The sequence below is a fragment of the Panthera onca genome, chromosome A1, assembly GCF_046562875.1.
Source record: "Panthera onca isolate mPanOnc1 chromosome A1, mPanOnc1 haplotype 2, whole genome shotgun sequence".
NCBI lineage: Eukaryota > Metazoa > Chordata > Mammalia > Carnivora > Felidae > Panthera > Panthera onca.
This window is the reverse complement of record NC_138339.1, coordinates 124,876,476-124,897,834: the sequence shown is the minus strand read 5'-3', so window position 1 is coordinate 124,897,834 and position 21,359 is coordinate 124,876,476. Positions and strand designations below refer to the sequence as shown.

General features: G+C 40.3%; 1 protein-coding gene and 1 non-coding gene across 11 annotated transcripts in view; one reads left to right on the top strand and one right to left on the bottom strand.

Annotated features, from left to right (window-relative positions):
- The window catches only part of FAM13B (family with sequence similarity 13 member B), an 89,035-nt gene extending 71,001 nt beyond the window's left edge, over positions 1-18,034 (bottom strand). For 4 of the 10 annotated variants that reach the window (XM_060636044.3, XM_060636048.3, XM_060636045.3 and 1 more), the window contains exon 1: positions 16,721-17,043. The gene's annotated coding sequence lies outside the window, so the exon portion shown is untranslated. Of the gene's footprint in view, positions 1-16,720; positions 17,045-18,013 lie in introns of those variants that run through there. The other 6 variants (XM_060636047.3, XM_060636049.3, XM_060636052.3 and 3 more) reach the window with 4 other exon arrangements.
- On the top strand, positions 2,585-2,694 carry LOC132682496 (U6 spliceosomal RNA). Its single transcript, XR_009611685.3, has one exon. It is a non-coding gene; the product is annotated as a U6 spliceosomal RNA (small nuclear RNA).
- Positions 18,035-21,359: the final 3,325 nt, after the last annotated feature.

Below are 21,359 nucleotides of genomic sequence, written 5' to 3'. Positions count from 1 at the left end.
GTTCTGCTACTCAAGCTATTTCTGCATTCCATTCAGGTCCATTTACATATACATATACATAATAGGAACAGACAGCAAAGAATCTCTTAAGTTTTAAATACCTAATAAAATTAGTAAGGAGGGGCTTTTTAAAAAGAACACCAGAGGGGCGCCTGGGTGGCTTGGTCGGTTAAGCGTCCGACTTCGGCTCAGGTAATGATCTCACGGTCCGTGAGTTCGAGCCCCGCATCGGGCTCTGTGCTGACAGCTCAGATCCTGGAGCCTGTTTTGGATTCTGTGTCTCCCTCTCTCTCTGCTCCTCCCCTGTTCACGCTCTGTCTCTCTGTCTCAAAAATAAATAAGCGTTTAAAAAAAAAAAATTAAAAAAGAACACCAGAGCTCCTGAGTGGCTCAGTCACTTAAGCGTCCAATTTCGGCTCAGGTCATGATCTCACAGTTTGTCGGTTCAAGCCCCACATCAAGCTCTGTGCTGACAGCCCAGAGCCTGAAGCCTGCTTCAGATTCTGTGTCTCCCTCTCTCTCTGCCGCTCCCCCACTCACACTCTGTCTCTGTCTCTCTCTCTCTCAAAAATAAATAAACATTAAAAAATAAAATAAAATAAAAAAGGTAGGATACCAACATCAACACTACAGATATTGCAACAACGTGGATGGAACTACAATGTATTCTGCTAAGTGAAATAAGTCAGTCAGAGAAAAATAAATAAATGATTTCACCCATATGTGGAATTTAAGAAACAAAACAGATGATGGGGTGTGCCTGGGTGGCTCAGTTGGTTAAGAGTCCAACTTGAGATCAGGTTCTGATCTCGTAGTTCCCAAGTTTGGGACCCTCATCAGGCTCTGTTCTGTGCTGACAGCTCAGAGCCTGGAGCCTACTTCAGATTCTGTGTCTCCCTCTCTCTCTGCCCCTGCCCCACTCGTACTGTCTGTCTCTCTCTCTCTCTCAAAAATAATAAACATTAAAAAAATTTTTAAAAAAGGAAACAAAACAGATGAACATACGGGAAGGGAAGGAAAAATAAGATAAAAACAGAAGGAGGCAAACTTTAAGAGACTCTAAAATACAGAGAACAAACTGAGGGTTGCTGGAGGGGTGTTGGGTGGCGGGATAGGCTAAATGGGTCATGGACATTAAGAATGGCACTTACTGGAATGAGCAGTGGGTGTTATATGTAAGTGATGAATCACTACATTCTACTCCTGAAAAAAAAATACTATGGACAAATAACAACAGAGAGTATTAACTGAGCTCTTATAATAACTCAGGAACTATTTTAAGGGCTTTAAATGTATTAATTCATTTATCCTTACAACAATCCTATGGATGCAGATACTTTCATTATATCCATTTCAGTGATGAGAAAACCAAAAAACACTGAGAACTTTCTGGGGTAATGTAAATGTTCTAAGTCATGACTGTGGTAGTGGTAGTTACATGCTTAATACACATGTCAAACTTACTGAACTGGACATTTAAATTGAGTGAATGCTATTGTATATAAAATGTTATCACATAAAATTATACTTCAATGAAAACAAAAAAATTAAAAAAGAAACCATACAAAGACATAACAGCACTTTAATAAGTTAACTAATACCAAACTATTTTCATTATAGAGTGTGACATTTTTAAAATATACTTCTCCATACAAAAAAAAAGAAAAAGAAAATATCTCTTTTAGCCACATTTCAAGAACCTACCCTACTTAGCCCCAGGTATGCTATCCAGCACATTCAGAAATTACTAATTTTTCTGTATAGCATAAAAAAAATTAAAGCTCGACTGAAGATTAAGTCTTGTCAAAGCAAACAATTTTAAAAAACACTGTAATACTAATAATAAAGTTTTATCATTTTGCAAATAAGCAACCTGTGGTTAAAAGTGGCATCCGCCAAGATAAACTGTCATTTTCATGTGGAAAAACTTCTACCTTCAAAATGAATAGAAAGGAAAAAAAAATGAATAGAAAGGAACTAAAAACCCCACTTTTGCCCCAAATGGTTTTGACAAAACAGGATACAATTCACACAGAAAAATTTGAAAGAGCTACCTCAATAATTGCTAATGCCAAAAAGAAAAAAAAATCCCTATCACTAGTTTACAAAGAGAAAAAAGCCAACAGGGAACTGGACCTCAATAAAGATAGTAAACTTGGGGAACAGAGATTTGAGTCTGTAGACAATTACAGAGTCTAAGTCAATGAACCAAATAAATGTACCCCTGCTCCATACATTCAGCTTTTCACATTAGCAAGCTCTAAACAGTTCACGAAGCAAAGGAAAAGGCACCTCTTTCATTCAAACTGAACAAAGATGGTACTATGAAGGTTCCCAATATGCTAAATCAGTGGTTCCTTCCTGGTCTGAAAACTAGCAAGGTATTAATATGCCTAAAATCCTTAACAGTACACCGAACAAACAGAAAGGCTGAAAAGCCTCATGTCTCAAAAGCACATAAAACTATCAGTCATATGTTCATAGATGCTATTTTGATCAGGAAAAACATCAAGTCAATTAAATCTATTACTAAATTCACTGACCATGCCGTAAGTAATTTATTATTGTATAAAACAGAATTCAAGTGCTCACTTCGGCAGCACATATACTAAAATTGGAATGATACAGAGAAGATTATTAGCATGGCCCCTGTGCAAGAATGACACGCAAATTCGTGAAGCGTTCCATATTTTTTTTCCAAAGTGGTTTTGCCAATTTGTAGTCTCACCATCTGCATGTAAGTGTTCCTCTGGTTTTACATCCTTGTCAGTACCTGGTGGTATTGGTTTCATGGAACATTTTAGTGACCATGTAGCAATTGATCTTATGTATGAACAGTGGTTTATGTAACCCAATCACTATTATATATAGGTTATCATCTTTTACTATTTTAAATTAAACAACACTATGATGAACATAATTCTAGCCAAATCTTTGTACTTATCCTTATTTCCTCAAACCAAATTCCTGGAAATAAAATTGTTATATCAAAGATTAAAAAGAAAAAAAATAAAAAATAAAATAAAATAAAACAGAATTCAAGACTAGAAATTTTTTTTTAATTAGAGAGCTATTATACTGGGTGCCCGGGTGGCTCAGTTGGTTAAGCATCTGACTCTGGATTTCGGCTCAGGTAATGATCTCACAGTTCATGAGTTCAAGTCCCACAAGGGCCCTGCACTGGTAGTAAGGAGCCTGCTTCTGATTCTCTCTCTCTCTCTCTCTCTCTCTCTCTGCCCCTTCTCAGTTTTCTCTCTCAAAATAAATAAATAAACAAAAAAAGAGAGAGAGAGAGAGAGCTGTAATACCCAAAAGTTTAGCAACTTCTTTACCCTAGAAAACAGAAAAAGGGGCGCCTGGGTGGCTCAGTCAGTTAAGCATCCAACTCTTGATTTCAGCTCGGGTCACGATCTTAGTTTTCTGCACCTCAGGCTCTGCACTAACAATGCACAGCTTACTTGGGATTCTCTTTCTCCCTCTCTCTCTGTTTCTCCCCCACCTTGTGCTGTCTCTCAAAATAAATAAATAAACTTAAAAAAAAAAAAAGAAAAGAAGAGCATGAAGTACTTCTTGTGACAATTTTTATTCCTATGCCTGAGGACTTGCTCATCTGAGTGCACTTTAACATACTACTTGAGGGTACAATCCTCCCTGGTGATTCTACAAAACTACAATGAACAATGGAATCAAGTCATTTTGTAAGACTACAGTTGCCAAATTGTGATACTAGATATAGCACATGTATTTCAAAGACTGAGACCCACTAAATGTAAACTACTTTTCCTTGAAACAGCTCATTATTCCTCTCTCATTTAGGCAAAAACTGCTTTAGAGATAAGCTATTGGTAAATATCCTGGATCATTTTGAGAAACTCTCAAAAGGGTTTCATGGCCAAAGTCAATTATTTTATCACCTCCAACCATGATTTCAAGCTATTCAAATCAAAGTAATAAAGCAAGAGGGAGATGAAATCCCCTGTGACTAAGTCCCCTCACTTATTGTCCTCACTAATCTCCTCAAAACTAAAATCTAACCCAAATCCCCCACACCCTGCACAAAATTCCTCAATTGTCTACCTGAAATCCTGGCCTCCAAATTTTTTAAATGTTTACTTATTTTTGAGAGAAAGAGAGGGAGAGAGAGTATCCTAAGCAGGCTCCACACTGTCAACACAGAGCCCAATTCGGGGCTTGAACCGACAAAAAAGTGAGACTGTGACCTGAGCCAACATCAAGAGTCAGACGCTTAACCGAATGAACCATCCAGGTGCCCCTGGACTCCAAATTTTTTGATCAGGAAAAAAATTATGGATCCACTCCTCATTTTTATATTGTATGCATATTACTAGAGTAGTAAAAAATATACAAGTATGTTATATGCATAATCCTCATATAGAAAAATAACTTTTAAGATTAAAAAATATACAAAAACATAAATTTTACTACTACTGCCACACACACACACACACACACACACACACACACACACACAACTTTAATAGGTCATCTTGCCCATCCAAAGTGCAAGGATCTCATAACTCAACCAAAAATCAAACCGATTAAAAAATGGGCAGAAGACCCGAATAGCCACTTTTCTAAAGAAGGCATATTGATGGCCAACAGACATGAAAAGATGTCAGGTAGCATCGCTCTAATCAGTGAAATGTAAATAAAAACCACAATGAGATATCATCTCACACTTTCAAAATGGTAAGTTATCAAAAAGAAGTAACAAGTGTTGTCAAGTGTTTAGAGAAAAGGGAACCCTCTTGCACTGCTGGTAGGAAAGTAAAGTGGCACAATCAATATGGGAAACAGCACGGAGGTTCCTCAAAAAATTAAAAACAGAAATACCATACAATCCAGTAATCTCACTTATGAGAAAATGAAAACATTATTCCCAAAAAATGCATGTACTCCAATGCTTACTGCAGCACTATACACAGTACCAAGATATGGAAGCAACCTAACTGCACATTTATGAATGGATGGATAAAAATATGCGGTATATATAATGAAATATTACTCAGCCATGAAAAAGAGGATATTGCCATTTGCAACAACATGGATGGACCTAGAAGATATTAAACTAAGTGATTTAAGTCAGAGAAAAAGACAAGTACCACACAATTCGCGGCACCTGGGTGGCTCAGTCAGTTGAGCGTCTGACTTCAGCTCAGGCCATGATCTCCCGTTTGTGAGTTCAGGCCCCGCCGCGTTGGGCTCTGTGCTGACAGCTCAGAACCTAGAGCCTGCTTCAGATTCTGTGTCTCCCTCTCTCTCTCTGCCCCTCCCCCATTCACACTCTGTCTTTCTTCCTCTCAAAAATAAACATTACAAAAAAAATTTTTTTTAAGTACCACACAATTTCACTTGCATGTGGAATTTAAAAACAAGCAAACAAACAAAAGCCAGAAACAGGCTCATAAATACATAGAATAAACTAGTAGTTGCCAGAGGGTAGTAAGGTGGGGAGATGAGCAAAATCGTTTAATGGAATTAAGAGGCACAAAATTCCAGTTATAAAGTCAGAGATGACAAGTACACAACAGGGAATACAATCAATAATAATGTAATAACTTTTTGGTGACAGAGGGTAACTATACTTACTGCTGCGAGCAGTTCATAATGTATATAAATGTCAAATCACTATATTGAACACCTGGAACTAATACAGGATTATATGTCAGCCATACTTACATTAAAAAAAAAAAAAAAAAAAAAGCGCCAGTACCTCACTTCTGAGACCAAGTGACCTATAGCACAGTTTCTCTAACATCATCTCAGAGAGGGAGTGGCTTGCTCAATATACATAGCGCAAAGCCACAACCCCAATCCAGCATCCTTGAGAGCATGGTCTGGGCCTCTGTATGTTTAATAAACTCTTCCGGTGATTATAACGCATGGAAAGATTTAAGAACCTCTGGCATACAAGTTAAACCCTAAACTCCACTGCATAACCTACATACAAGTACTTCAACTACCAGTAAAATCTCCCTTCCTGCCACTCTTCCACCTCACTCTACTATCCAGCAATACTTAAATTTACTTGAAGTTCATAGTCCATACCTCTCAGGCTTTGCACATATCATTTTCTGTGCTTAGAGTCCTAACAATACCATAACCAACTACCACCTTGTTCACCAAACTTCTGTTCTTTGAGTCCAACTCCCATTTCCTCTCAAACCCTGCCTGATTTTCTGAAGCAGACAGTTCTCCTTTGCTCCTAGTGTACCCTTTTTAGCAACTGTCACATAGAATTTAAAAGTATATCTCTTCAATAGAGAGGATGAATGAAGGTAGGAAGCCTGTCATTTCATCTTTGTAACACTAAAGGCCTCACCCAAAGACTGACACAGAATGTAGTTTTTCAAATATATGTTGCATAAAGACATAAACAATACTGTCTATTCAAAATTAGCAAGAAGGAACATCTCCTTAAGTGATTAAAAACTAAGAAAACATCAAAAATGGCTGTCATATCTATTTTCCACAATAACAACAACCAAAGATAACCAAATCAAGAAGGGAAACCAACTATTACTTATGGAGTATCTAAAGCACTTTACAAGTTATTTCTCATACCTAGAATAATGCTATGAAGCAGACACTATTACCCTTTTACATATATAAAAGTTGAAAGCACTGTGAGCCTCAAGTCACTCAGCTACTAACTTCAAAATTTGTAAATCATAATGCTAAAATACGCTGCTGGATCTAACTGCACTTTCTAATGAAAGTTACTTAAGTCTTAACAAACCAGAACATTAAAATGAGCACTATTGGGGGTGCCTGGCTGGCTCAGTCAGTAGAGCATGTGACTCCTGATCTCGGGGTTGCAAGTTCGAGCCCCACACTGGGAGCAGAGATTACTTTAAAAATAAAATAAGATTAAAAAATAGGGGCACCTGGGTGGCTCAGTCAGTTAAGCGTCCAACTCTTGATTTCCACTCAGGTCATGATCTCACAGTTTGTCAGTTCAAGCCGAGGGTCAGGCTCTGCAGTGACAGCACAAAGGCTACTTGGGATTTTCTGTCTCCTTCTGTCCCTTCCCTGCTTGTGCATGAACACAGTCTCATAAATAATTTATTTTAAATAAAAATAAAACAAGCACTATTAAAAAGGCAAAAGACTACTTTCACATTTACTTGGAAAGCCACCACAATTCTGATTCAAAAAGCCAAGGAGACCACAAGGTACCTGGAGTTAGTCTCAAAGATTAGGTGAAAAAACTTCCCCAAAGGATAACCTCTTGAGCTATCTGTAAGTGAGAACTAGAGTTCTACATTGTTCAACATCAATGCATGAGAAACAGCAAAGTGTGGTACAGGGATGTCTAATCCTGCTTATGAAAGTATGAGGAAAGGTGGCACTTGAAATGCTTGTCTGATTAAAAGGTAAGCCTGTAATGTACTAGAAGATGGCTCCCAATGGGTTCCCTTTTCCTACATGCATTCCAGTTTCCCTGGTCCACTAATGTAGCATGATGTTCCACTAAATCAAAGTGCCTAACAGTTAAATTAACTCTTCACACTAAGTATCAGCACAAAGAGTGGCCCTTTTTTTAAAACAGCACTACAATTTAAAAGGTGATCGGGCGCCTGGGTGGCTCAGTTGGATAAGCGTCCAATGCTGGCTCAGGGCAAGATCTCACAGTTCACAAGTTTAAGCCCCAAGTCAGGTTCTGTGCTGACAGCTCAGAGCCAGGAGCCTGCTTCACATTGTGTCTCCCTCTCTCTCTGCCCCTCCCCCCCCTCAAAAATACATATTAAAAAATAAAAGGTGACACAAAATATCTGAGAAAGCATACACGCATAACAGCAACCACATATTCTAGCCAGTTAAATATGTGCACATAATCTCAATTTTGATAACTTTTGACTCAAGACTCCTCCCTTCTAGTAACCTTTAACCTCTTTTCTACTGAAAACATGCACACGTAGCACCTACCAAACTAATGAGCAGGGTTTAAAGAAGACTAGCTTATCGTTTCTTATTGCACATTAACACAAAACTATAACGCTTCATTTTTTTTCATGTACGGGGTATTATAGGCAATTCCACAACGTGTTTTAACAAAATGGGTCCCTTGAAATCAGAACATTTCTTTTTTTGCACAAACTTGTGTAAAAACTGCTCTGGGGGGGGGGGGGAATAAAACTACCACATGAACAAAAAAAAAACACTTAATAAACTTATTTTTTATGTGTCTTCCTCACTAGATTGTAAAATTTGAGAGCAAAAGATATGACTTCACCTTTGTTGTCCCAGTTGTAAACACCGAACAAAAGCAGAACTCCAATATCTGAACTGATGCTATCATTTCTGGTGTACTTTCCAGTTCACTATCCAAATGAATCCTCAAATTCAAAATCTTGAGAAAAGCAGACAGATCATCATTCCCTCTCTCAGAAGAAACAAACAAAAAATCTCAGAAAGCTGAAGAAACTGGTTCAAAGTCACTGAACTAATGACTAGAAACCTAAGACTGCTTTTCTGTGTGTGTTTATTTTTGAGAGAGCACAAGCAAGGGAGGGGCAGAGAGAGAAGAGAGAGGGAGAGACAGACACACACACAGAATCCAAAGCAGGCTCCAGGCTCTGAGTTGTCAGCACAGAACCTGACATCAGGCTCAAACCCACGAGCTGTGACATCATGACCTGAGCCCAAGTCCGACACTTAATAAACGACTGAGTTAACCCAGGTGCCCCTTAAGACTGCTACCTTTTAAGTGGATGCTTTCAGGAAACAATGACCACAATCATCACTGAAAATTTTGTTTAAACTTTCACCGAAATGTATGAAGACATACAGAAAGTAATTTACAAAAAACTTGAGTACTTTGTACCTGCTTTTCATATAAAAATTCTCTCATCTTATCTGATTCGAAATTTGAGTTTCTTGCGGCGTCCCTAGTGGCTTTGTCAGTTGAGTGTCTGACTCTTGATTACAGCTCACATCATGATCCCAGAGTCATGGGATAGAGCCCCGAGTGGGCTCCATGCTGAACACGGAGCTTCCTTGGAATTCCCTCTCTCTCCCTCTGCCCCTTCCCCACTCGAACATGTGCGCATGTGCTCTCTCTCTCTCTAAAATAAATTTAAAAATTAAAAAAAAGTAAATAAATAATAAATTTTAGTTTCTTTCCCTTTCCAAGTTTTTTGTTTTTTTTTTTTTAAAGATCTTACTTTTGGGGTGACTGGGTGGCTCAGTCAATTGAGCGTCTGACTTCTAGTTTCTGCTCAGGTCGTGATCTCACAATTAGTGAGTTCAAGCCCTGTGACAAGGCTCCAAGCTAAGGGCACAGAGCCTGCTTGAGATTATCTCTCTCCTCCCTCTCTCTGCCCCTCCCCTACTCGCTTGCTCTCTCTCTCTCAAAAATAAATAAGCTTTAAAAAAATAAAATAATAAATTATTTTTTTAAAGTCATCTCTACACCCAACATGGGGTTCAAACTTACAGTCCCCAGATGAAGAGTCACATGCTCTACTGAGTCAGCCACGAGCCCCTGCCTTTCCAAATTTTAAATTCACTGTGACTAGTGGTTTTTTTCCAAATGCGGACCACAAAGTTCCTGTCCCACCAACCTCCATCCCCCACTTCCTCCCCCAACAATTAAGCAGCTACTATGTAAAACAACGAGTGGTTTTCACACTACTGCACACTGAACCAAAGAAAATGAAAACACTAATTCAAAAATATATGTGCACCCCTATGTTTAGTGCCACATTATTTACAACAGGACAGACCTGAAACAGGACAGATATGAAACAGGATCTGAACAGGATCCTGAACATATCTGAACAGATATGAAAACAACTCAAGTATCCCAGGAATGGATAAAGATGTGGTATAAACACACACATACACACACAATGGAGTATTGCTTAGACATTTAAAAAAAAAAATTTACTCAGCCATAAAAAAAAAAGAACATGATCTTGCCATTTGCCACAACATGGATGGACCCACAGGATATTATGCTAAAAGAAATAAGTCAGAGAAAGACAAATACCATATGACTTAACTTACATTCATATAGTTCTAGAATAAACAATAACAGACTCATAATTACAGAGAACTGGCGGCTGTAAGGGGCAACTCTGCCAGGGATGGGCAATATAGGTGAAGGGGATTAAGAGGTATAAACTTCTAGTTATAAAATAAGTCACAGAGATGAAAAATAAAGCACAGAAAATATATCAATGATATTGTAATAACACTGTGACAAATGGTGACCACACAAGGTGGTGAGCACTGAATAATGTATAGAATTGCTGAGTCACTGTGATATACACCTGAAATTAACATAATATTAAATATCAACTACAACACTAAAAACAAATTTTTTTAGTTGTTTTCAGTTTTTACTTTTTTCTCCAAATGTATGGAACAGCAGCTTGATAAACAAAAGCAAAAATAAATACTTTAAGAACAAGTAAAAAGCTCAACATTTTCTGTTTTTCTATTCCTAAAAAGGGCAATAATAAACTCAACAGACATCTCTCTGAAAATTGTTTAAAAATCAAAGACATAAGAATTATCATACATCATATACATTAGGAAAAGAAAACATACCAGAGCTAGCTAATAACCTGACAGAAAAGACTGAAGTATTTCCCTCTAGCATAATCCAGTAAATTTCATTAAGTTATCTAATCAACCCAGTGCATTTTCCTCAAGCTAAGACTTTTTACACATTCTGGTTCATCTACCTAAAATATTCTCCCCCCCTTCATCCTACTCATCTTCAGCTCTCACTCAACTCCCATTCTTGGAGGGGCTTTCTCCAACCCACTCATCTAATGATCTCTCCCTGTGAAATTGTCTCAAGACATATCATTCCTTGGCTCCAAAGCATTCATCACAAGTTTTATTATACACTCCTTTCTGTGTTTAATGTCTATTTCTCCCAAGAGAGTATAAGCTCCTTCAAGCCTGCTGGTAGGTTGTTTTTTTAAAAAAACAGCTTTATTAAGGTATAACTTACATACCATAGAATTCACTCTTTTCAAGTATACAATGATGTCTATCTAATAAATTTACCAAGTTATGCAACCATCACCAAGTGATTGCTCATTAACTCTGGCATTTAGAAGAAGATAAATATCTGTGAAAGAATAAATCAATCTGATAATGAGTTACTCTTGTAATCCCATTACTACTAGTATGTATTCAACAGTACCACAAGATTTGGTGGTAAATTTACCTTTTTACATTCCATTTCAAATATCCTTTAGTCATGTCTTCTATAAGGCTCTCAAACTGAACCTACTCACCTATTAGCCTACTGTCTGACTTGGGGAACAGTGACTTATACAGGTCAAGTTTATGTGTACATACTACAATTCCTTTTCCCTGTCAACTAATACTCTCCTCTGCCCCTAGCCATTTTAATAAAGCACTTAACAAAATAAAGGGAAGTTTAGGAGAAGTAATCTTACTCAGTGGGGAAGACGGTATTTATTTAATGGATATACTTTTGTAATATCAGAGTGATGGGAAAAAGTTCTTGGTACTGACATACAACTGGTTGAGTTCTAAATATATCTTACTAGACATGTAGCCAGAGGCAAGGGAAACAAAAGCAAAACTGAACTATTGGGACTTCAAGATAAAAAGCTTCTGCACAGGGAAGAAAACAATCAACAAAACTAAAGGGCAGCCTATGGACCGGAAAAAGATATTTGCAAATGACATAGCTGATAAAGGGTTAATACCCAAAATCTATAAGAACTTATCAAAACTCAACACCCCAAAAACAAATAACGCAGTTAAGAAACATGAACAGACAAGAACAGACATTTTTCCAAAGAAGACATTCAGATTCAGATGGCTGATGGACACATGAAAAAATGCTCAACATCACTCACCATCAGGAAAATAGATAACAAAACTACAATGAGATACCACCTCAAACTTGTCAGAATGGCAAAAAGTAACATAGGAAACAAGAGATCTTGGCAAGGATGGGGAGAAAGGGGAACCCTCTTACACTGTTAATGGAAATGCAAACAGGTGCAGCCACCTTGATAAATGGTATGGAGGTTCCCCAAAAATTAAAAATAGAACTACCCTATGATCCAGCAATTACCCTACAAAGAATACAAAAAGACAGATTCAAGGGGAGCCTGGGTGGCTCAGTAGGTTAAGCATCTGACTTCACCTCAGGTCATGATGTCACAGTTCATGAGCTGGAGCCCCACATCAGGCTCTCTATTGTCAGTGCACAGCCCGCTTTGGATCCTTGGTCTCCTCTCTCTGCCCCTCCCCTACTTGCTCACATGTGCTCTCTAAAATAAACATCAAAAATAAAATAGATCAAAAGGGGTACATGCACCTCAATGTTTACAGCAGCATTATCAACAATAGCTAAACTATGGCAAGAACCCTAATGTCCATCAACTGATGAATGGTAAAGAAGATGTGGCATACACATACGATGGAATACTACTCAGTCATCAAAAAGAATGAAATCTTGGGGCGCCTGGGTGGCTCAGTCGGTTGGGCGGCCGACTTTGGCTCGGGTCATGATCTCGCGGTCCGTGAGTTCAAGCTCCGCGTCGGGCCTGTGCTGACGGCTCGGAGCCTGGAGCCTGTTTCAGATTCTGTGTCTCCCTCTCTCTGACCCTCCCCCGTTCATGCTTTGTCTCTCTCTGTCTCAAAAATAAATAAACGTTAAAAAAAAAAAAAAAAGAAATCTTGCCATTTGCAATGACGTTGATGGAGCTAGAGTGTATTATGCTAAGCAAAATAAATCAAAGAACGACAAATACCATGATTTCACTCATATATGGAATTTAAAGAAACAAAACAAATAAACTTATGGGAAGGGGATAAAAGAGAGAGAACAAACAGGATTGATGGAGGTGGTTGGGGGATGGGCTAAATGGAGGATGGCTACTATGGAGAGCACTTCTTATGATGAGCACTGGTTGCTTTATGTAAGTGATGAATCACTAAATTCTACTCCAGAAACCAAAATCACACTATACATTAACTACCTAATATTTAAATAAAAATTTGAAAATAAAAAATATAGTGATCTAACATATAAATGAAAATATTTTTCAGATATAATCAGTCCCTCTGCTGTTTATCCATGTATAAAACAGAAATTTCCGGGGTGCCTAGGTGGCTCAGTCAGTCGAATGTCCGACTCTTGATTTCAGCTCAGGTCATGATCCCAGGGTTGTGGGACCGAACCGTGTCGGGTTCCACACTGAGCATGGAGCCTGCTTAAGATTTTCTCTCTCCTTCTGCCTCTTCCTGGAGATGGCACACTCTCTCTCTCTCTCAAATTAAAATATATACATATATATATATATATACATATATATATATATATATATATATACATATATATATATATATTTTTATTTATTTTTTTTTTTTCCCCCAGGGCACCTGAGTGGATCAGTCAGTTAAGCATCTGGATTTTGGCTCAGGTCATGACCTCACCGTTCAGTGTCAGGCTCTGCTGACACTGTGGAGCCTGCTTGGGACTCTCTCTCTCCCTCTGCCCCTCCCCTGCTCACGCTGTCTCAAAAGAAAAATAAATAAAAAATAAAAGTAAAAACAAATAAACAAAACAAAAAAATCCAAAAATGACCACAGGATGTGAAGACATTTATCTAAAGAAGATATATAAATGAAAAGATGCTTAACATCTTTATCTCTTAAGAAAATAGGGGCGCCTGGGTGGCGCAGTCGGTTAAGCGTCCGACTTCAGCCGGGTCACGATCTCGCGGTCCGTGAGTTCGAGCCCCGCGTCAGGCTCTGGGCTGATGGCTCGGAGCCTGGAGCCTGTTTCCGATTCTGTGTCTCCCTCTCTCTCTGCCCCTCCCCCGTTCATGCTCTGTCTCTCTCTGTCCCAAAAATAAATAAAAAAATGTTGAAAAAAAAAAATTTAAAAAAAAAAATAAAAAAAATAAAAAAAAGAAAAAGAAAATAAAAATCAAAAACACAGCTCACAACACAAAACACAAAAACACAGCTCAAAAACACAGTGAAATATCAGCTCACTCCTATTAAGAGGGCAATTATCAAACAAACAAACAAACAGGAAAGTAACAACTACTGGAGAGGATGTGGAGAAAACTTAACTGTTGTACATGGCTAACAGGAATGAAAAATGGTGCAGCAGCCCTGGAAAACAGTTTGTATGTTTCTCCAAAAAGTTAAACATAGAATTACCACATAACCCAGCAAGTCCACTGCTAGGTACCTACCCAAAAGAATCAAAAGCGGGGACTCAAACAAACACTTGTACACCAATATTCACAGTAGCATTATTCACAAAAGTTAATACAAGTATTAAAAAAGAGACAACAGGGGGTGCCTGGCTAGCTCAGTCAGTAGAACATAGGACTCTTGATCTTGAGATCGTGAGTTCAAGCCTCACATTGGGCATGGAGCCTACGTGTAAAAAAAAAAAAAAAAAAAAAAAAAAAAAAAAAGATAATAGGTCCAAAATTGAGTCACCTGGGCTAAGCCTACATCACCAAACCAAGAGATAGTATCTACCTACCTACCTAACTGCTTCCCCAAGAATGTAATCTTAACTAGTCGGTCTGGAATTTCCTGGTCAGCGCTAGTGAGGTAATGTGCCTGACAGACTCAGGCTGCCTACCAAAGTATGGTGAACTGCCTGAAACAACCCACTCTTTGCTAGAACTTCCTTGTCCTGCCTCCTTTGGCTTTAAAAGCCTTCCATTTTGCACAGCTCCTCAGAGCTCCTTTCAGTCTGCTAGATGGGATGCTGCCTGATTCATGAATAGTTGAATAAAACCCATAAGACTGTTAAAATTTACTCAATTGAATTTTGTTTTTTTTTAACAGGTAGAAACAATCCAAATGTCCATCGACAAATAAATAAAATGTTCTATACACATACAATGGAATTCAGCCTTAAAAAGGAAGTAAATTCTGATACAAGCTATAACACAGATGAAACTTGAAAACATGCTACATAAAATAAGCCAAACACAAAAGGACAAATGTTATGTGATTTCACCTACATGAGCTACCTAGAACAGGCAAACTTACAGAAACAGAATATAGAATAAAGGTTACCAAGGGCTGGGCAGGGGAGAAAATGGGGAATTACTGTCTACAGAGTTGCTATTGGGGATAATAAAAAAAAGTTCTCAAAATACATAGCGGTAATGGTGGCACAACATTGTAAATATACTTAATGCCATAAGTTGTACACTTAAAAAATGGTTAAAATCATAAATTGTTATGTATATTTACAATTTTTCCCCCAAGTATAGCTAAAGTAATTTATACTATTATATTCCCCAATATTAAAGTTAGTGTAAAATGAAGAGGAAGCCATGCAGATGGAGGTTATCCATAAGTGATAATAAAAGAAGCTGTCATTGTACTGGTGAGGGAAAATTGACAAGTCATAATGCATTCATTTCAGTCATTTTCTGTCCTAAAAACAATCACATTCTAATAAAAAACACACTATAAAATTTACTTAGTGAAGAATTTTGTGACACTGTGATATGCCTTTCTACACCTAAGGATTTAAGCACACTGTGTCAAAAATCCCTACCTGGTGACACAACTGGAGAAAACACTGCCCTAATTTTAAAGGCAGCACAGATTAATAAAGAAGGGGCTCGTAATGGACATACAAATAGTGACCATTCAATTTCATCAACAAGTAATTAATAAATGCACAGTACCTGTGAGAAACCCAGGCCAACAAGTACCGCTACTATACTTGCAAAAAGCAAAATTGAAGACCTAGCCTTACATTAACCCAGAAAGTCATTAATTCAAACTACCATTTAATGTCTGCCTTTAAAGGTAAGTGCATTTCAGTCATTTAATGTCCACAGTGTACATTATTGTGGATCGGGTTATCATTTTTAGATTATCAGCTCCTTGAAAGGAAGGTAAACGCCCAACTTGAGGTACTACTCTCAAAGATTAGAAGGCACAATGCGGAACCTAATGAAATTCTGCAACGGCCGTTCTAAAAGTCAGTTTGATTTTTAATTGATTACAAATAAAAGTTTACAAATTTCTCAAGTGTGCCAATAGATTCAATTTCCCATATAACCTTATCTCGGAAACCAGTCGCCCCATATGAAACTTAACGCTGTACCCCCTCTGGTCTGCATATTCAGAGTGCATTCTAGACAAGTCCCCAGTGTACCAACAGCCCAATTTTGGCTATATTCTCTGAGCGATTTAAGGAAGTCAGCAACCACTCATCTCACGTGATCTTAAAAAGGGGTGGGGGGTAGTTTAGCCCAGATTAAACCACACTTTTTTTTCTTTGCATTGACTTCACAGAACAGCATCAAGGAAGTGGCAGGGAAGTGGCGCAGTCTGGTGCACAGGGGAGGCTAGCAAACGCGTAGGTTGCTGTGCCTTGGAGTTTGGGGGAGCTAGGAGGTAGGAAGGCACACCCGCTCACGCGCATTGCAGCGACTGAAAAATCGAAGACTGCCACACCCCCCCACCCCCCCGCAAGCAGCCCGGGCAAGGCTTCATCTCTTCAAGCTCGAGCAGAAAGGGGGCCCGCTCTACGTACTAGCCCATCTTCAGGGCACCTCTCCCAGCCTGGGCACCCCAACAAGCAACGCCCTTGAGCACTGCGCGGGTGGTACTATGCGCTGGGGGGCGCAGAGGGGGGGGAGGGCCGCGGCCCTGGGCGACCCGCGCATGCGCAGATAATGGTACCCGTCCGTTCACCTACCGTTGGAACCGCGACGCCCCGTTCCCCGGCCGCGGCCGCTTCTCCAGGACCTGCGGCGACGGCAATAGAGCGAGAACTGAGTCCCCGGGTGGCTCCGCGGCCGGCGAGCCTCCTCCTGTGGCGGCCGCTGGCGGGACGCTGAAGCGACGGCTGTGGCGCGGGGCCAGCCCGGTAAGCGACCCCCGGATGCCCCCGGCGGTGGCGGCGGCGAAGACGTGGAAGAGGGGGCAGGAGCGGTGACTGAAGCAGTGGCTGAGGTGCAGACCCTCCCTAACGGCGAGCGGGAGGAGAGCGGAGGGCGGAGGGCGGAGGGCGGGCGGGGGACGGACCGGACGTGACGTGCGTGGGAGGGGGCGGGGCGGGCCCGCTTACAGAGGCCGGGCGAGCGAGCCTCGATTGGGGGTTCCCCAAAGCTCCTGGCCTCAGCCCGGGAGTCTGCGTGCTCTGGAGTTAACCTCCTTCCGCCCCAAACTTGGGCCCCTGAGTTAGGGTGCGAGAAGCCGGGCGCGGGCCTGAGGGAGGTATTTGGGGTCCTCAGTTTGGGGAGGTTGGAAAGAAGATAGAAGAAAAAACTGGAAGACCGACGTTTCTCCTGGCCTCTGCTGAGGGGGCCGTGCCTTCCTGCAGAAGACTAGAAAAACCCAGGTGCCCTTATCCAGGTGAGGAGCACGGAGACCTTAACAGAAAACCGCCAAGCACGCCGAAGCAGTGACTCAACGTTCCCATTCCCAGCTTTGGGGGTCAGATCCGGAACCCTGCCCGCCCTCCACCCTTCCTCTTCACTTAAGGACATGCCCTAGACTCCAGAGAGAACATATATGCCTCTGGTGCTAAATCATCGGGGAATATGAAAGTTAATAGGCTACATGTTCACAGAGAGCTTGCTACACTAAACCAGTTTCAAAGGCAGAGCTGCAAGGAGGCATAAAGAATGAGGCGCCCTCTGAGTCTAGGGAGTCGGTACTTCTTGCATAGCCACCCAGACCGACCCTGCAGCTCCCACGAGCTCACAAAGGTGTGAATATTCAGCCAATCTCTTCTTTGCTTTAGTGTGTTAAATAAAGGCTTTGGCATCTTCCATTGAGTAAAACGCAATGTTCTGCTTTTGTACCCCTGGATGGCGGGTAAAGCCACACCTGCAAAAAGAAGTCTGGTTGTCTGTAAAAATACAAATGACCACAATTCGGTTGTCTCCTGCTTGCCTGAGGTGCAAGTTAGTAACCCAGAAAATGTAAAACAAGAACCCTCATAGAACTTGCAACAAATTTTTTTTAAAAAAGCAAAAAAAGTCACCGTGTGAGATGATCTGTAAATGTGTTACAGAGGCCAGAGTAGCTCCCAGATTTCATCAGTGAAATAAGTCATCTGTACCTTCAGTGTCACATGCCTAGTTGATGCTGTCATAAAGGAAGGGTGGGGTCCATAAAGAATCTAGAACCAGCAGAATCTGAATAAGAATGTATTGTGGGCTTCCACTCTGTCCAGGAGAGAGGCTACTGATTCTAATGACCAGGATCAATACCTATTATCAGGACAGGTAAAAATTTAATTCAAATTCAATCCCTCACTCAGTAAATACCCACTGAATGCTTACTGTGTTCTAGTCTTTCAATACTTATAGCAAATAAGATCTCTGCCTTTATTAGAGTTTATATACTAGCAAAGTTAAATTCTGGATATCCCTTAAGAACATGCAAAGACCCATACTCTGAATTAGTCTTCCCATCACTTAAGGGGTCTTAAGTAAATAAACCCGCTGAGAAACAATTGTCCAAGACAATGGACATGACTGGTACTAGTTAAACTAGTTGTATATACTCTTTCTCAATTAATAAATTCACCTGAGGGTTGTAAATCAGCTTCTGTTCACTGGGTTGAGTTATAAAGTTGTTTTATCTGAATTAATTTCGCAGAGCCTAATTAGGCTTAAATGAAGTGAAATGTAAGTTTCTGAATCTTGCCAAACTGAGGACCAGATAGGCCCCAGTTCCACAGCAGCCCAATCAAGATGCAGCCTATGCATTCATGGGGTGACTGGGTAGCTCAGTCAGTTAAGCGGCCAGCATGGGCTCAAGTCATGATCTTGCAGTCCTCGGATTTGAGCCCTGCATCAGGCTCTGTGCTGACATCTCAGAGCCTGGAGCCTGCTTCAGGTTCTCTGTCCGCCCTCCATCTCTCTCAAAAATAAATAAACATTTAAAAAAAAAAAAAAAAAGATGCAGCCTATGCATTCAGCCTTGCATCTTTCTTTGAACATCTTAAATGGAAGCTTTACCTGTGGTTACATCCTTGAAGAACAGGGGCAACATGATTGCTTCTAAAGCTTAATCGTAAGCAAGTAAAATAGAGTAAATCATTAGAGTAAAAACCTTATTGTACCTGTCCTGCCTATGCAACACAGGCTCTTGTTGACATAACTGACTGTAATAGGGACATTGCTCTTCAGTATGAAACCCAAGACTGTAGGCTCCCAGAGGACAGAGATTGCCTTGAACCCACTCCCAAAGTATGGGCTCCCAAAAACACAAATTAATTTGATGACCATTTTCCCCTGTAAAACTCAAAAACATGTCTTTGGAAGATATCTTTTCCAGATCCTACTTTATAACATGTAACCAGTGTTATATGTGACCAGTATGAATCTATGCAAGATCAGGAGTATCATTTAAAAAAAAACAAAACAAGGGGTGCCTGGGTGACTCAGTTGGTTAAGCATCAACTTTGGCAAAGGTCCTGATCTCACAGTTTGTGAGTTCGAGCCCCAAGTCGGGCTCTGTGCTGACAGCTCAGAGCCTGGAGCCTGCTTCAGATTCTGTGTCTCCCTTTCTCTCTGCCCCTCCCCTGCTCACACTCTGTCTCTCTCTGTCAAAAATAAATAAACATAAAAAAAACACACACACACAAAAAAAAACAAACAAGGGGCACCTGACTGGCTCAGTTAGTTAAGCATCTGACTTGGGCTCAGGTCATGATCTCGTGGTTTGTGGGTTCAAGCCCCGGGTTGGGCTCTGTGCTGACAGCTTGGAGCCTGGAGCCTGCTTCAGATTCTGTGTCTCCTTCTCTCTCTGCCCCTTCCCCACTCACAGTGTCTTTCTCAAAAATACACATTAAAATTTTTTTAAAACAAAAATTTAAGAAATGAAACAAAACACCTTTATTTCCATCTTTCACCATCCCTTTAAACCTGGGCAGTCGAAGTCCATTTATTATACACTTGGTTCAGGCGGGTTCCTTGGGTTCCATGGTCCCTCTTAGGAATAGAAAATTCCTAGGGTGTTTGAGGGGTTCCTGCCTAGCTCAATCTATAGACTATATGACTCTTGATCTTGGGGTCGTGATTTTAAGTGCCATGTGGGAATAGAGCTTACTTTAAAAAAAAAAAAAAAAAAAAAAAAAAGTCCTAAGGTGTTTGAGTCACAAAAAATGACACTTTTTCCTTTTTTCCAGCTGGGGATTTCTCTCTCAATATTTGCCCGAGAGAGGCGCCATGCCTGGTCTTTTTTGTATTACCTCAGCTTACCAACCAGAGGCAAAGGGAGGCGGAGAGAGGAAAAGTAAGGGGAGTGGGAAAGTTCTTAACTTTTACTTCCATGTGATGGTTTAACACTTGGGCATAGTAGATGTTTAAAGCCACCTTTTTTTTCCTGATGGATACTTGTACAGTTACTTTAGAAACCACCCGCATCCCCATCCTCTGGTGGTTATCCACCCAGGAAAAGCACTCTGTTCTGACAGTTCTTTTACTTCCTCTTTCAGGCCCTAGCATTCTGGAGGCCCACTTCCAATTTCTTGTCTGTTGAAACTTGTTATGCTCTGTAAGAACTCTGTCTGTTAGGATCTAAGATGGCTCTCACACTGGCCCATTTGCAAGTGGCCCCAGGGCCACACCATATAGTTATGCGTGGTGGTGCACTGCATACCCTAGGGAGTACCATTCCCACCATCCTTGCAGAGATTTGTCTATTGATTTTGACAGTTTTCCAGCAGGTGGCAATAAAGTGTTTTGTCCAAACTAAATTAGTGGGACTATTTTTCAATAGAAGGTATGAAGTGTCTGGATGAAAGAGAACTTCCTTCTCACGGTGCCATTTAGGCTAGCGGTGGCTCTGTATGGTCCACACTTGGTCTGCGTGAATCTCTCACGTACTCCTTGCCCAAACAAACTGGGGAGGACAGTCCAAACCCAGTGCAGTTTGGGCATTCCTCTGCTCTTCCACCAAAACAGCTGCCAGCCCCTCTCAGCTCCTCTCTATTTTCCAGGCAGGAATCAGACACAGGTCCACTGTGCCTCTCTAACTACAAAGGCACATCTCATGTAGTCTGAGTAGTTCCACTGAAGGTTCCTCTCCCTCAGCTTGAGGTAAAAGGAAGGCAGGCATCTGGTAAGAATCACAGCATACCAGCAACCGTCTCCAAAAAATTATTTTCTCACTTGACTTTTTATAACTTGTTGTATTTAGAGTTATCTACCTGATTCTGTCTAAACCCTTATTTCTAGGGGGAGTCCATTTCAGAACTCACTTTAGTGAGCTTTTTGGAGGGTAGGGGGAGTTGTTGGATTTTTTTCATAATATCCTGTTGCTTTGGTTAAAACAATATTTCTCAACCAGGGATAATTTTTATGGCCATGTCTAGAGGC